Here is a 17,056-nt window from a genome sequence, read left to right on the forward strand (position 1 = left end):
AGGCAGCTCGTTACCAAACTGGCCATAGCATCTTCAACACTGCTGGTTGCTCGGGCAACGGGTACTTGATCCTGGGGCTGGGATATAAGACTGGTTAAGTAAGAGCTGACTTGGGGGCACCTTCTCAGAATGATGGATTTAACACCCTGGCAAGGAGCCCAGGGGATGACGCAAACTCCAGGCAGCTCCTAGAAGCCTGGAGAGACATCCAGTGCTGAGTGCTCAAGTGGAAATGCCTGGTTTGCCTTGGCAGATGAATGTGAGGGGATAAAAAGGCTCAGGAAAGGGGGCACGCTGGAATCAATATGTCATGTGAGGCCAGAAGATCCACCGGGAGCGTAGTTTCCATGGGGGTGGGGGTGGGTTCCGTTGGAGCAAGAGGGTAGAGAGAAATATAATTTGTATCCTTTTTGACTAAGTAATCTTTAATTTCTAAATTTTCTAGGATAAGCTGTCAGTAGCAAAGCAAGTAAGTCAGCAAGAGTTCTCATTGGGTGAGTCTTCGTGGATGCATACTGCAGATTCTACAAGAGGATGGACCAACTTCAGGGAGGTGAGTGTTCCAAACCCAAAGGAATGAAATCCAGGAGTAGTCAACTCTTTGCAGAGGTGTGACGTGGCAGGGGGAGGGGACAGGCTCTGATGCCAAGTCAACAACCATTTGTGTGGCATCACCTGTGTGTCAGATTCTGTGCCAGGCATCAGGGATATAGAGATCAACACAATCTGGTCCCTGAGGTCCAGGAGGTCCCAGGCCAATAATCAAAAACCAGCCACGGAGGACTTCATGACTGAGTAGAGATCATCAATTTGGGCCTCTCTTAGAATTGGGGATGTTGGGGGCGCCTGGGTGGCACAGTCGGTTAAGCGTCTGACTTCAGCCAGGTCATGATCTCGCGGTCTGTGAGTTCGAGCCCCGCGTCGGGCTCTGGGCTGATGGCTCAGAGCCTGGAGCCTGTTTCCGATTCTGTGTCTCCCTCTCTCTCTGCCCCTCCCCGGTTCATGCTCTGTCTCTCTCTGTCCCAAAAATAAATAAACGTTGAAAAAAAAAAATTTAAAGAACTGGGGATGTTGATATTTACTCACTGCTGGGAAGAGTCACCTTTGAGTTGTTTTTCTAGTAAAGGAAACATCCTTTGATCTACTGCCCGCATTGTTGAGGCTAGTCCACCAGGTCAAGGTCAGAGCTCCTCCCGGAGCCTGCAGGGAGCCAGCTGTGTGCGAACCAGCAGTCAGATGGGCCACTGACCCACTGTCCACGCCGGCCGCCCTTTACAGAAATCTAGGAAGAAAACACTTCAGTGTGTGACCTTTTTTCTCCTGGGTTTCCTGTCACTTTGGAAACAGAGGAGAAATAACTGGCAGCAAATGGCTGTACGAAATTCCACTGGACTGAAAAGGAGATTCTGGGACTCATGGTTGTGTCACCCAGTGCCCAGCACACTGCCTGCACTTGATAGGTTCTCAGTCACTGTTGTTGGTCGAGGCACACAGGGATCACAGAATCCCAGTGCTTCCAGTAGGGAAAGCGTTGATCCAGGTGTTGGGGTGAAGGAGGAAGGTCCCAGGGACCAGACCAGGTGGCACGGACCATGGGTAAAGGCAGCACAGCCAGATATGCCGGACTGAAGGTTTCCCTGTGGTTTGATTTTCACTCTGGTGAGGTCTGAATCTGCACAGATATGCCCCCTGCTCTTATCAAGATCACCAGTGATTTCCACAAGTTGTTCGAGTCAGTGGTCAGTTCTCAGTCCTCAGGTTTGACCTATCAGCAGCCTTTGAGGTGCTTGATCACGTCAACCTCTTTGACACCTTTTGTTTCCCTGGCTAACGGGGGATCACTCTTCCTAGCCTCTTCTACCTCCTGCCTGCTCCTTTTCTGTCTCCTTTGCTAGCCCCTCCTTTCTTCCCTAACTTTTAAATATCAGAGGGCCTCGGGACTCAAATCTAGGACCACTTCTTTTCTCTATCCATAGTCCCTCCCTTTGTGTCTAATCCAGGTTCAAGAAGTCATTATGTCCAGCCCAGATCTCTTCCAGGCTGGATTCCAGACTCCCACCTCTCCCTTTGAGTGTAGAGGCATCCCAAAATTAACACGTGTGAAACTGAACTCTAACCTTCCACATAAAACTTGCTCACCAAATCCCAGAATCATCTCTGCAATCTCTCTCTCTCTCTCTCTCTCGCTCTCTCTCTCTGACCTCTGATCTTGTAGCAAATCCTGTGGATTTGCTCTTCAAAGTGCGTTCAGAATCAACCATATCTCACATCTCCGCTGTTTGAGACCCAGTCTGAGCCACCACAATCTCTCTCCTGAATTATTCCAACTGGCTCCTAACTCGTCTCTGTTTCCATCTTTGACCTGCTTCAAAACATTGTCTATTCTCAAAATAGCTATCAGAGAAATTCTTTCAAAATTGAAGCCCAGTCATGGTACTCCTTTTCTCAAAACCCTCCAGCGGCTCCCATCCCAACCAGTAAAGCCAAAATCCCTCTAATTTGCCCCCAGCTCACTCAGACAACATCCCCTCCTCCTCTTCCTCTCATTGGCTCTGCTCCAGCTATCCCCGGCCTCTTTGTCCATGCCTAACTGCGCATGCTCGCGCCTCCCTTTGCACCTGCCATTCCCCTCGCATGGATGCTAGTCCCAGAGCCAGGCAGAATTACTCCAGTGCTAGGGAGCTTAGGCTTCAGGCCCTTCGCTTGCATGGGCCTATCTAAGGTTCTGCACCTAATTTTATATTGATGATTTTATATTCTTTTTCTTTCTTTTCTTTTTAGGGAAAAAGAGCGCTAGCAAGGGAGAGGGGCAGGGTGGGGAAGAGAGGGGGAGTGAGAGGGAGAGAGAATTCTAAGAAGGCTCCATACTCACTCAGCACAGATCACAAGGTAGGGCTCTATCCTATGATCATGAGGTCAGGGCCCCCAGTCTCAATTAAGAGCTGGACACTCAATGAACTGAGCCACCCAGTAGCCCCTATATTCTTTTTCTTAAGGAAGATCTCCAAATTATATAACAATCAGGTCCCACAAATCTTAGATCTACTTCTGTCCCCCAGATATCTGCATGGTGTGCTACTTCACATCCTTCATATCTTTGTTCAAATATCACCTTCAGGGGCAACTGGCCGGCTGAGTCAGGGGAGCATGCGACTCTTGATCTTGGGGTTGTGAGTTCAAGCCCCACGTTGGGCCCAGAGCTTACTTAAAAAACGCAAACTCTTAAAAAAATCACTTTCCATGCAAAACTATTTTAAATTGTACCACCATCCCTTCATCTCTGGCAATTTTGCATCCTCTTTTCCTACTTTGTGTATATCCTTTTCCTACTTCGCACTTATCATCATTGGTAATACTAATGTTTGTCTTCTTTCCTGTGTCCCTCACTAGATTTTAGTGAGAGCAGGATTTTTATGTGTTTTGTTTTTAGATATATCCCCAGCACCTAAAGCAAATAGTGAGTGATCAATAAATTTTCCTTGAAAACAGAATAAAGTTCTACTTAAAAAAAATTTTTAATGTCTATTTATTTTTGAGAGAGAGAGAGAGAGTGGGAGAGAGAGAGAGAGAAAGAGAGAGAGAGAGAGAGAGAGAGAAAGAGAGCAAATGAGCACAAGTGGGGGAGGGGCAGAGAGAGAGGGAGACACAGAATTCGAAGCAGGCTCCAGGCTCCGAGCTGTCAGCCCAGAGCCTGATGCGGGCTCAAACCCATGAACTGTGAGATTATGACCTGAGCTGAAGTCGGACGCTTAACCCACTGAGCTACCCAGGCACCCCTGAAGTTTTACTTTTAAAGTGAAAGGGTGGAATAAGATAGTTCGCATTTCTAGACTCCGAAAGAAAGGCAGCAGGACCTTGGGAGGAGGGCAGAAGTAGGAGGAATGGAAAAGACAGGCAGCTCTGTGATCACCAAGGGCTGGATGCCCAAGTCCCCCTGACAACACTCCTAGGCTGGTGTTTGGTCTGGAAGTGCAGACCAGTAGCATAGGGATGTTCCATAAGGGGCAAATGCCCAGAAGCAAGAGCAGGATCGAGGACCCATTCCTTCTCCATTGTCTTTAAGGCACCTCCCTGTGGAAGGATGCTCCACTTCTGAGCAAGTGTCCCTGAAGTCCCTCTGCTTCTTCCATGATAGGAAGCCCCTGTTCCCAAGTAATACTCCATGACACATGCTAGGACCACTGAACACCTAAAAAGAACGAGGGTAGAATGAAAACAAAGATAAGAGAGTGTCTGCATTAGATTTATAAGGGAGGCAGATTAGCCCAAAGACAAGGGGGAAAAAGACACAGTAGGGAAGTCCAGGACAGGTCAGGGTACACTTGGAGATGGGCCAAGATTCCTGGTTCTGGACAAATGCCACGAACATGCAAGAGTTCTCCAGGCTCAGCAGGAAGTGGTATGAGCTGTGTGGTTCAGGGGCCAAGTGGCTTGGTGGCAGCTGGAAACACAGGTGCTTCTTGCAGAAGGAGCTGCTAAGACCTAAATCTCCTGCTAGCTGTCCCTGCCACCAGGAACCTATCATCAGCTGACCTGGATCTTTGACAGAGTCACTGCCTTTCCAGGGCAGTCATTTGGCCTGGGTCTCAAAGACCTGTATCCAGCTTGGAGCATCCAAAGGACTTGATAGAGCAATAGACAGGAAGGCAAGTTTCCTTGCTCTAAGGACTGAGGTTGCTACTGCTTTAAATGCCATTGAGCATTTGGGAACAAAAAGATGCATTTTTTATGTAGTAGTTTTATTAAGAGAATAAATATGTGCAACTTCATGGTACACAAAATGTTCAGCACTAGATTTGAGAGTGATCTTCCAAAATCTTTTATTTTAATTAATTTATTTTTTCTTAACTTGTTTTACTTTTTATTTTTTTAAATTTACATCCAAATTAGTTAGCATATACTGCAACAATGATTTCAGGAGTAGATAATCTTTAATGCCCCTTACCCATTTAGCCCATCCCCCCCCACAACCCCTCCAGAAACCCTCAGTTTGTTCTCCATGTTTATGAGTCTCTTCTGTTTTGTCCCCCTCCCTGTTTTCATATGATTTTTGTTTCCCTTCCCTTATGGTCATCTGTTTTGTCTCTTAAAGTCCTCATATGAGTGAAGTCATATGATTTTTGTCTTTCTCTGACTAATTTCACTTAGCTAATACCCTCCAGTCCCATCCACATTGTTGCAAATGGCAAGATTTCATTCTTTTTGATTGCCGAGTAATACTCCATTGTATATATATAGCACATCTTCTTCATCCATTCATCCATCGATGGACATTTGGGCTCTTTCCATACTTTGGCTATTGTTGATAGTGCTGCTATAAATATGGGGGTGCATGGGTCCCTTCGAAACAGCACACCTAGATCCCTTGGATAAATGCCTAGTAGTGCAATTGCTGGGTCGTAGGTGGTTCTATTTTTAGTTTTTTGAGAAACCTCCATACTGTTTTCCAGAATGGCTGCACCAGCTTGCATTCCCACCAACAATGCAAAAGAGATCCTCTTTTTCCGCATCCTTGCCAACCTCTATTGTTGCCTGAGTTGTTAATGTTAGCCATTCTGACAGGTGTAAGGTGATATCTCATTGTGGTTTTGATTTGTATTTTCCTGATGATGAGTCAAAATCTTATTTTAATTAATTTAAGTCCATTAGATTGAATGTCTTAGTGTTCTGGCCTAAACTAAGTTGTCACACTCAGATTAATTACTCCTAGAAGAGAAGAAGGCAACTAGGATCGTAGACATGGTAAATCACTCATCACTGGCAGAGGCTATTGATTGATATTTGAGGAGTATTATTTACCTAAAATGTTCAGTGATACACTGTTGGATGATAATATTTAATTAGACCTTTAACTCAACACACAGTTTAATTCTTTCTCCACTAAATGGAGAGCTCCACCTCTAGCCGGTTTGATTCACTGCAGTTTTTCACAAGTGTTGGTACCAATGTAGGGAAGAGATGTTGGGCTCTTATCTGGCTCTCCACCCTGTCTCCTGCTTGTGTGCCCTGGATCACAGCTCTGAACTTGAAAGAGCAGCGAAGTTCATGGAGGAGTCAGGAGAGCATCACACTGGATAAAAATAATGGAACATCAGGACTCTTAGCAATCTTCAGCATTACCCAAGCCTGCCTTGTCATTCTACGTATGCAAAAATGAAAGTTCAGGCAGGAGAGGTTTTTTTCTTTTTTAACATTTATTCATGTTTGAGAGACAGAAAGAGACAGGGTGTGGGGGGGGGGGGGGGCGTGCAGAGAGAAGAGGGAGACACAGAATCCAAACCAGGTTCCAGGCTCCAAGCTGTCAGCCCAGAGCCCGACATGGCGCCTGAATCCACGAACCATGAGATCATGACCTGAGCTGAAGCTGGACGCCCAACTGACTGAGCCACCCAGGCGCCCCATGATTCAACAATTCTATACATTACTCAGTGATCATCATGATAAGTGTACTCTTTAAGCCCCACCACCATTTTACCCATCCTCCCCTCCCCCTCTGGTAACCATTACTTTGTTCTCTATAGTTAAGAGTCTGTTCCTTGGTTTCTCTCTTTCCACTCTTTTTTCCTTTGTTCATTTGTTTTGTTCCTTAAATTCCACATGAGTGAAATCAAATGGTATTTGTCTTCCTCTGACTGACTTATTTCTCTGTCATACACACACACACACACACACACACACACACACACACACACACACACACATATGTATCTCTTCTTTATTCATCTATCAATGGACACTTGGGCTGTTTCCATAATTTGGCTATGGTAAATCATGCTACAGTAAATATAAATATAGGGGTACAGGCATCCTTCTGAGTTAATGTTTTTGTATTTTTTGGATAGATACCCAGTAGTGCAATTACTGGATCATAGGGTAGGTCTCTTTTTAACATTTTGAGGAGCCTCCACAGTGACTCTACCAGTTTGCGTTCCTACCAATAGTACATGAATGTTCCTTTCTCTCCACACCCTTGCCAACACTTGTTGTTTCTTGTGTTTTTTATTTTAGCCATTCTGACAGGTATAAGGTGAAATCTCTTTGTAGTTTTGGTTCACATTTCCCTGATGCTGAGTGATATTGGGAATCTTCTCATGTGTCTGTTGGCCATCTGTATGTCTTCTTTGGACAAATGTCTGTTCATGTCTTCTGCCTGTTTTTAAATTGAATTATTTGGTTTTTGGGTATTGAGTTATATCAGTTCTTTTTATATTTCAGATTCTAACCTTTTATTGGATATGTCATTTGCATATATCTTTGCCCATTCCATGGGTTGTCTTTTAGTTTTGTTGATTGTTTCCTTTGCTGTGCAGAAGCTTTTTATGTTCATGTAGTCCCAATAGTTTACTTTTGCTTTTATTTCCCTTGCCTCAGGAGACTCATCTAGAAAAATGTTGCTATGAAGAATGTCAGAGAGGGGGCGCCTGGGTGGCTCAGTCGGTTAAGTGGCTGACTTTGGCTCAGGTCATGATCTCGAGGTCCATGAGTTCAAGCCCCACGTTGGGCTCTGTGCTAACAGCTCAGAGCCTGGAGCCTGTTTCAGATTCTGTGTCTCCCTCTCTCTGACCCTCCCCCGTTCATGCTCTGTCTCTCTCTGTCTCAAAAATAAATAAAAACGTTAAAAAAATTAAAAAAAAAAAAAAGAATGTCAGAGAGATTATTGCCTGTGCTCTCTTCTAGGATTTTTATGGTTTCAGGTCTCACATTAGGTCTTTAATCCATTTTGAGTTTATTTTTGTGTATGGTGTAAGGAAGTGGTCCAATTTCATTCCTTTGCATGTAGTTGTCCAATTTTCCCAACAGCATTTGTTGAAGAGACTGTCCCTTTCCCACTGCATCTTCTTGCCTCTTTTGTCAAAGATTATAACCCATATAATTATGGGTGTGTTTCTGTGCTTCCTCTCCCGTTTCATTGATCTGTGTGTCTATTTTTGTGCCAGTACCACACTGTTTTGATTATGACAGCTTTGTAATATAACTTGAAATCTGGAATTGTGATACTACTAGGTTTGTTTTTCTTTTTCAAGATTGCTTTGGCTATTTGGGGTCTTTTGTGGTCCCATACAAATCTTCGAATTATTTGATCTAGTTCTGTGAAAAATGCTGGTGGTATTTTGATAGGCATATCAAACATATCAAACAATATTTGTTCTTCTAATCCATGATAATGGAATGTCTTTCCACTTGTTTGTGCCATCTTTAATTTCTTTCATCAATGTTTTATAGTTTTCAGAGTTCAGCCGTTTTACCTCCTTGATTAAGTTTGTTCCTAGGTATTTTATTATTTTTGGTGCAATTGTAAATGGGGTCGCTCTACTATTTCTTTTGCTTCATTATTAGTATATAGAAATGCAGTGGATTTCTGTACGTTGATTTTATATCCTACAATCTTACTGAATTCATTTATTAGTTTTAGTAGGCTTCTTGTTTGTGTATGTGTGGAGTCTTTAGGATTTTCTATATTTAGTACCATTTCATCTGCAAATAGTGAAAGTTTTACTTCTTCCTTACCAATTTGGATGCGTCTTATTCCTTTTTCATATTTGATTGCTGTGGCTAGGACTTCCAGGACTACATTAAATAAAAGTGGTGAGAATGGACATCCTTGTCTTGTTCCTAGGTGGGAGAGGTTTTAAGGTCACATGGCAAGATAGTAGAAGAAACTGGATGCTGGTTTTTTGACCATTGAGAAGTGACTTGCTGATTTCTAATTAGACTCTAGAGGAAGGGTTCTTCCCAGCTTTGTCATTTTAACACAGGCTGCCTTTGAAAATCCTATCTCTAAAGCACTTTAAAAATGGAGAAAACCAGAACAAAAGTGGGCGTCTGTTTTTCAGGACTCTCCTTTGGCTCTCTGCTCTCAGGACAAAGGTAAAATGGCAAATAAAAGCAGAAAACCCTGCTTTTTGTTCCACCAAAACTCAGGAAGGAGAAACACTAGAGAGAACTCAGAAGATGAAGTAAATATGGACTCAGATGTGAGTGGCTGTCCCCAGGGACCTCTCCATATTAGCTGTCATCATAGCGTCCCTTGGGTGATTCCACTTCTATCACCTCAGGAATCAGGCTGCCTGATATCTCATGGGGGAAGTTCCCTTCAGTTTACTCTCTGCCTCTGGCTAAGACTGAGCAAACATTTCAACCTGGTTTCAGAACAACTCTGCCCTCTTGGCCCCCATTGGAATTAGGGGAAAAGTCTGTGCTCATGCCCAGGTGGTAGGGTAAAGGGGAGTAGCTTTGAGGATACCCAAGAAAGGAAGCCTGGAGGCAGGAGATGGGGCTGTGAGGAGCAGCTGCCCTCTAGAATGTTGAGATTCTCCCTTCTCTGATTACCTTGGAACGTCTTATTGGAATTTTTAGTGTGGAAGCAAGCAAGGGTAAACGGGCCTACTCAATGTAGTTATTCCTTCACTCATTTATGTAGCAAATTTCTATGAAGTACCTATTATGTGTCCAGAACTGCATATAATATCCCCTCCTATTCCCTCCAGTTGGCTTAGCCCTTCAACTAAATCTAGTACGTGATAGGCACCACATACTGCAGTGTGCTGCCATGTGCATTGGCCACATCTCTAGGGTTGCTCTTCTCTCTCCCTTTCCCCTACCTCCACTTATCTGCTTTTGGGACTGTGTCTTGCCCACCTCCACTTTTGGTTCCATATCTTAGTTCCTTGGATCCTGTAAGCTTTGTCTGTTTTTTAAAATATTTAAGTAATCTCTACATCCAACATGTGGCTCAAACTCACAACCCTGAAATCAAGAGACGCATGCTTTTCTGACTGAGCCAGTCAGGCAGCCCTCTGTTGTTTTTCAATCTACTGTACATTCAGTATTAGTCTACAACGTATGTTCCATAAGAGTGAGAATTTGCTGTATCCAATGTCTGCATCAGGGGCTAGCAACCCACATAGCAGGGGCTCAATACATATTTACACAATAAATAAGTTAATATTGGAGCAATTTAAAAAAAAATGTATAGGGCAGCACCTCTATTCTCAGAAGTCTCTTTAATTTATTTTTTTTATTTTTTTCATTTTTTCAACGTTTATTTATTTTTGGGACAGAGAGAGACAGAGCATGAACGGGGGAGGGGCAGAGAGAGAGGGAGACACAGAATCGGAAACAGGCTCCAGGCTCCGAGCCATCAGCCCAGAGCCTGACGCGGGGCTCGAACTCACGAACCGCGAGATCGTGACCTGGCTGAAGTCGGACGCTTAACCGACTGCGCCACCCAGGCGCCCCAAGTCTCTTTAATTTAAAAAGTAGTACACCAGGACTAGGAGATTAATTTCCTCCCCTTGAGCATGAGCTAACATAGTGACTTGCCTCCAACGAATGAATCTGGAAAAGAAAGGGCAGAAACTTTACAGGGTAGAAGAAATCTGGCAGACATTTCCTTAACCAGGTAATCAAGGTTAACGTCATCAGTGTTAAGTTATGTTGATAATATATATCCTTGATCTGATATGATGAGGAAGGCACTTCACCTCTGGAATTCTCCCCCCAAAACCAAATCCCAGTCTAACCATGAGGAAAACATTAAACATTGAGGAGTAATCCACAGAATACCTGACTGGTACTCCTTATTTTTTTATTTTATTAAAAATATTTTTTAACATTTATGTATTTTTGAGAGAGAGAGAATGAGGAGGGAAGGGGCAGAGAGAGAGGGAGACACAGACTTCAAAGCAGGGTCCAGGCTTTGAGCTGTCAGCACAGAGCCCAACACAAGGCTTGAAGCCGTAAACCACGAGTTTATGACCTGAGCCGAAGTCAGACGCTTAAGTAACAGAGCCACCCAGGCATCCCATGACTGGTACTATTTAAAATGATCAAGGTCCAGAAAGTCAAAGCAAGACTGAGAAGCTATCAAAAATTAGAGGAAGCTAGGAGACATGACATGTAAATGTGATGTGGTATTTTAGATTAGATCCTGGGACAGAAAAAGGACATTGATGAAAAAGACGGGTGACATCCAAATAAAGAAAGCCTGGAGTTTAGTTAATTGTGATGTGCCAATGTTAGTTTCTTGGTTTTGACAAATATACTATGGTCATGTAAAATATTCAAATTAGGGGAAGTTGTGTGAAGAGTACATGGGAACTCTCTATGCTATCTTTGAAACTTTCCTGTACCTCTAAAATTATTCAAAATAAAAGCTTATTAAAACACAAAAGAAGCGGGGCACCTGGGTGGCGCAGTCGGTTAAGCGTCCGACTTCAGCCAGGTCAGGATCTCGCCGTCCGTGAGTTCGAGCCCCGCGTCGGGCTCTCGGCTGATGGCTCAGAGCCTGGAGCCTGTTTCCGATTCTGTGTCTCCCTCTCTCTCTCTGCCCCTCGCCCGTTCATCCGTTCATGCTCTGTCTCTCTCTGTCCCAAAAATAAATAAACGTTGGAAAAAAAAATTAAAAAAAAAAACCCACAAAAGAAGCAATATATTCTCACTATAAAAAATTCAAGCAATTTGGAAGTGAAGCAAAAATAAAAGTTCCTCATCCCTCTGCCATCCTAATCCTTTAGAAATAATAACTATTGGGCGTTCGGTATCTAATATTCCACATCTTTCTCCATGCCTAAACGTTTGTAATTTTGTATATTGCACAAAGAGTTCTCTTAAAATTAAAAAAAACAAAAAAAAAAAAAAACAAAAAAACAAAAACCTATAGAGAACAAATTGATGGTTACCAGAGAGGAGGTGGGCAGAGGGGATGGGTGAGATATGTGATGGGGATTAAGGAGTGCACTTGTTGTGATGAGCACTGGGTGATGTATGGAATTGTTGAATCACTGGATTTTACGCCTGGAACTAATATAACAATATATGTTAACTAACTGGAAGTTTTAAAAAAGGATATATAGTAAAAACACTTTCTATCTATCTATTTACTTATTTATTTTCTTTTTAATTCAATTTATTTATTTATTTATTTTTTCAACGTTTATTTATTTTTGGGACAGAGAGAGACAGAGCATGAGCGGGGGAGGGGCAGAGAGAGAGGGAGACACAGAATTGGAAACAGGCTCCAGGCTCCGAGCCATCAGCCCAGAGCCTGACGCGGGGCTCGAACTCACGGACCGCGAGATCGTGACCTGGCTGAAGTCGGACGCTTAACCGACTGCGCCACCCAGGCGCCCCTTAATTCAATTTATTTTTTAAAATTTACATCCCAGTTAGAATATAGCGCAACAATGACTTCAGGAGTAGATTCCTTAATGCCCCTTACCCTTTAAGCCCACCCCCCATCCCACAACCCCTCCAGTAATCCTCTGTTCTCCATATTTAAGGGTCTCTTATGTTTTGTCCCCCTCCCAGTTTTTATATTATTTTTGCTTCCCTTCCCTTGTGTTCATCTGTTCTGTGTCTTAAAGTCCTCATATGAGTGAAGTCATGTGATATTTGTCTTTCTCTGACGAATCTCGCTTAGCATAATACCCTCTAGTTCCATCCATGTAGTTGCAAATATAAAAACACTTTCTTTTTTTTTTTTTTTTTTTTATTTTTTTTTTTTCAACGTTTTTATTTATTTTTGGGACAGAGAGAGACAGAGCATGAACGGGGGAGGGGCAGAGAGAGAGGGAGACACAGAATCAGAAACAGGCTCCAGGCTCCGAGCCATCAGCCCAGAGCCTGACGCGGGGCTCGAACTCACGGACCGCGAGATCGTGACCTGGCTGAAGTCGGACGCTTAACCGACTGCGCCACCCAGGCGCCCCTAAAAACACTTTCAATGGAATCATGGTATCATGTTGTTTTGTACCTTGATTTTTTTTTTTCACATTATATGTCCTGGATATCTTTCCTTATCTTAACATATGTTGGACTCCAATCGTTTTATTGGCCACACAGTGTTCCGTGGTGGGAAATCACGGTAGTTAGTACTACTTTGGTTGTATGTACATATGACTGAATGCAGGTGCGAACTAGCTTCAGCGAGAAGGATGTCTCGTGGAACTCATGAGAAAGAGGGACACCAGCAGCCAGGGCAGGACTCTCTCAGCTTCTCTACGTCCAGGTCTTCTCTGCATCTCAGCTTCACTACTGTGTTCACACTCCCCATGCCCAGGCCAGCCGTATTTGTCAGGTTCGAGGTGTCAGAAATGTGGCTTGAGAAAACTCCCCAGCTACCCCCTGAAGTTAATATTTTACATCTTTAGACTGTCTCTCTTTCTTACTTTCAGTTCCAAAATTTCAGGGAATGTGTCTGATTGGCCTGTGGATCGAGTGAACGCCATATATTAATCAGCTGTGGCCAGGAAGGCTGATTTGTTTTAAAAATTTTTTTAATGTTTATTTATTTTTGAGAGAGAGAGAGAGAGGCAGGCAGAGTAGGGGAGTGGCAGAGAGTTAGGGAGACCCAGAATCCGAAACAGGCTGCAGGTCACGAACTGCAGCACAGAGCCCAAAACGGGGCTTGAACGCACGGACCATGAGATCCTGACATGAGCTGAAGTGTAGGCTTAACTGACTGAGCCACCCAGGTGCCCCAAGGCTGACTTGTTCTCACAAAAATTGTGTTTCAGGGGATAGAGAGGCCAGGTCATGAGGAAGAGGGATTCAGAAAAGTAGCCAATCTGGGCAGACAATGTTTTTGGTATAGGTGGACGATGATTTATTTAAACATTCCATTATTAGATTATTTTTTATTTTTTCTGTTACAAATAATGTCGCATCAAATATCCACATACACACATCTTTGTGAAGTGTGCAAGTATTTTTGTAGGCTGGAGTCCTAGAATGGAATTGCTGAGTCAATGGGTATCATGCATGCTGCCACATTATTTTTTAAAAGATTGCAATTTTCACTCCTGTCAGCAGTGTATGAGGGTGCTGCTTCCTCATTTCTATCCCATATTTTAATTTTCACCAATGTGATTGACAAAAATATATTTCTGACTTGCATTTAAATGTTGATACATCATCATAATTGAGCACAACTTTTTATGTGTAATGGCCATTCAGTTTTCTTTTTTGTGATTTATCTACCTTTGTACATTTTTTCGATTAGATTGTTTATCTTTTTCTTATTCATATGTAGGAGCTCTTTACATGCTGCAGATTTTTAGCCCTTATCTGTTATACATGTTGTAAATGTTTTCTCTCAGCCAGTCACATGAATGGTGGCTCTCCTTGTAGAAACGTTTAAGTTTTTAAGTAGTCTAAGCTTTCAGTTTTTTTCCTTTTTGTCTCCTGGGCATTGCGATAGGGTTAGGAAATCCTTTTCCAACCTCATGATTATTGAATTGGTCTCATATTTTCTTCTAATATTTCTATAGTTTTAGTTTCCATATTTGGATTTTTAATCTACTTAGAATTTATTTTTGTGTATGGTATATACATAGGTAATTGTCCCCATGTCATTAGATAATTCATCTGTTTTTTTTTTTTTTTTTTTTAACGTTTATTTATTTTTTTGGGACAGAGAGAGACAGAGCATGAACGGGGGAGGGGCAGAGAGAGAGGGAGACACAGAATCAGAAACAGGCTCCAGGCTCTGAGCCATCAGCCCAGAGCCCGACGCGGGGCTCGCACTCACGGACCGCGAGATCGTGACCTGGCTGAAGTCGGACGCTTAACCGACTGCGCCACCCAGGCGCCCCATATAATTCATCTGTTTTGATTGGAAATGCCCCTCTTATGGTATATTAAGTTTTCATTAACTTGTGGTTTTGTTTCTGGACTGCCCATCTGTTCCATTAATCTGCCTTTTCTACTCACGCACCAGCACCATACTTTGTAATTAGCTTAGCTTTGTAGTATGTGTTCATCTCATGCAGCATTTTTCAAAATGATCCTGCTTAATTTTACATATGTACTCATTTAGAATCAATTTAGAATCAAGTCCCTCTCTCCCCCTAAACTGCAATGAATTCTAGATAAATGTGGGGAAACCCCATCTTTTATAATGTCACCTTCCTATCTGGAAACATGATATGGCCCCTCAATTTTCAGCTCATCTTTCATATTTTTTAATAAAGACACACAGCTTTTTTCTTTTTCTTTTTAACAAAGACTTTGCAATTTCTTGTTATCTCCAGGTACTTTACTTTTTATTGCAATGTGCTTATCATGAGTTTTTACCGTTATATTTTCTAAGTGGGAAAGCTTTTAATTTTCTCTATTTGTCTTATATTCAACCAATTTACTGAACTCCATTATTATTCTAATAGCTTTTATGTTAACTATCCAAAATAGTCTAGATTAATAATTATAGTGCTTGCAGTAATGGTAGCTTTGATTCCTTTTACTTATATTCCATTTTCTTGCCTTTTGGCCTTGCCATTGGGAGTCTGGGCACGGTGTCTCTCTTTGGCACTCCTTCGGGCCATGACACTGGGACTCTGCCTTCCTACTGCAAGTCCTTCAACCATGGATGAAACTCTATTACGATTTTGTATGTGTGTGTGTGTGGGGAGGCCCATACCCTGAACCAGCCTCTACTTATCAGAACACACCCTCCCTGCAAACATGGCTCTCACCCTTCTCATCTGTGGCTGCTGCAGCCTCACATTGTACAAGAAAATGAGCAGCCATTTGAGGAAACACCTCTAAAGACGACCTGCTACACCCTGAATGCCAGCAAACGTCTGGGCCCCATCACAGCTCACTTCCCTTCATGCTGCCAGCTCTGCCTTTGCTTCTGGCTCGCTCAGTACTGGAAGACTGGGTTGGTCAGTCTGGTATCCTTTGTTTCCAGCTTTCCCTCTTCCCCTTTGGGCATCTCCTCATGTCTATGCTCTCTTTACTCGACTCTCATTGACCCACGAGGACCCCCACTTATGTGTCCATCCTCTGCCACCGCAGACCTGAGCCAGGCATCGGACAGAGAATGCTGGCACAGATGCACTGGAGGCTGGCTGCAGAGCCTGGGCAAATGGGAGGGATGGAGAAGCAAGGAGAGGTTCCATAACTCTTGGTCTGCCTGAAGTAGTCTCCAGCTATGAGGAAACATTGTGCTAGGGTAACCAAGAGATACCCCATGTGGCCATGATCCCCTAAAAAAAAAAAAAGACATGTTGCCGGGGTAGTTGTATAACCTTGAAAAACACATCCATCATCAGGGGTGCTTGGGTGGCTCAGTGGGTTGAGCATCCAACCCATGATTTTGGCTCAGGTCATGTTCCCAGGGTCGTGGAACAGAGCCCCATGTCAGGCTCTGTGCTGAGCATGGAGCCTGCTTAAGTTTCTCTCTCCCTTTGCCCCCTCCCCTAATCATGCTCTCTCTCTCTCTAAAATAAAATTAAAAAATTAAAAGAGACCACACCTATCATCACCTAATGAATCTGCCAGGAGTCGGAGGGACACTGCAAACATCATGAAATCCAGGCTTCCTAGCTCTCCACATCACCCCATCTCTTTAGACTCTCTTCATTTCTACAAGGTCTTCCGGTTTGGCCACTGGCTTGGCCCATAGCTTCCCATTTATGGCTGGCCTCTCCCTCCTAAGTCAGGGCCTTTGGGCATAGCTCAAGGCCCTCAAGTGGAGCTGCCCTAGAGGGCAGTCCTGACAGCCAGTACCAGGTGACCTGGTCCTCACCTACCTTCCCTCATCCTCCCCTGCAGAACCAGGCACAGAGACTTGGGCCAAGCAGGCTGGAAGTGAGGGGCAAGGGGAAGGTACTGGGGGAATCCTAGGTTTTCAGCTTGGGTGACTAGGAAGGAGAGAGAAGGGAAGGGAAAGGATGGGGCTGAAGGAAACATCTCTGAGGAAAATGGCATACGACAGAGCTGGGAGATAATTGTGAAAGAAAGAGGAATGACACTAAAGGTAATTATGCTCCCTTCCATTTGAGATTTGCTCTTTTTTCCAATTAATAATATGTTGTGTACTGGTGAAAGGTTGGTAAGGTCCCATTATTCAAAATATCTCTTCTAGGGGCTGGGACTCCACCCTTTGAGACTCATTTCTTTGGGTCTTGAGGGCTTTTTGGTCCTTGAGGCTCTTTTATGAAAAGCTAATATGCCTCTAGAGGCTATGATTCCCCACTGCCCTCTGAACAAATGCCAGTGAACAAAGACCAAACTTCCCTGGCCATCTTTGTCTCCCATCACTTACCCTTCT

The sequence above is a fragment of the Puma concolor genome, chromosome C2 (assembly GCF_028749965.1).
Source record: "Puma concolor isolate L17-30 chromosome C2, mPumCon1.1.hap2, whole genome shotgun sequence".
NCBI classification, from domain to species: domain Eukaryota; kingdom Metazoa; phylum Chordata; class Mammalia; order Carnivora; family Felidae; genus Puma; species Puma concolor.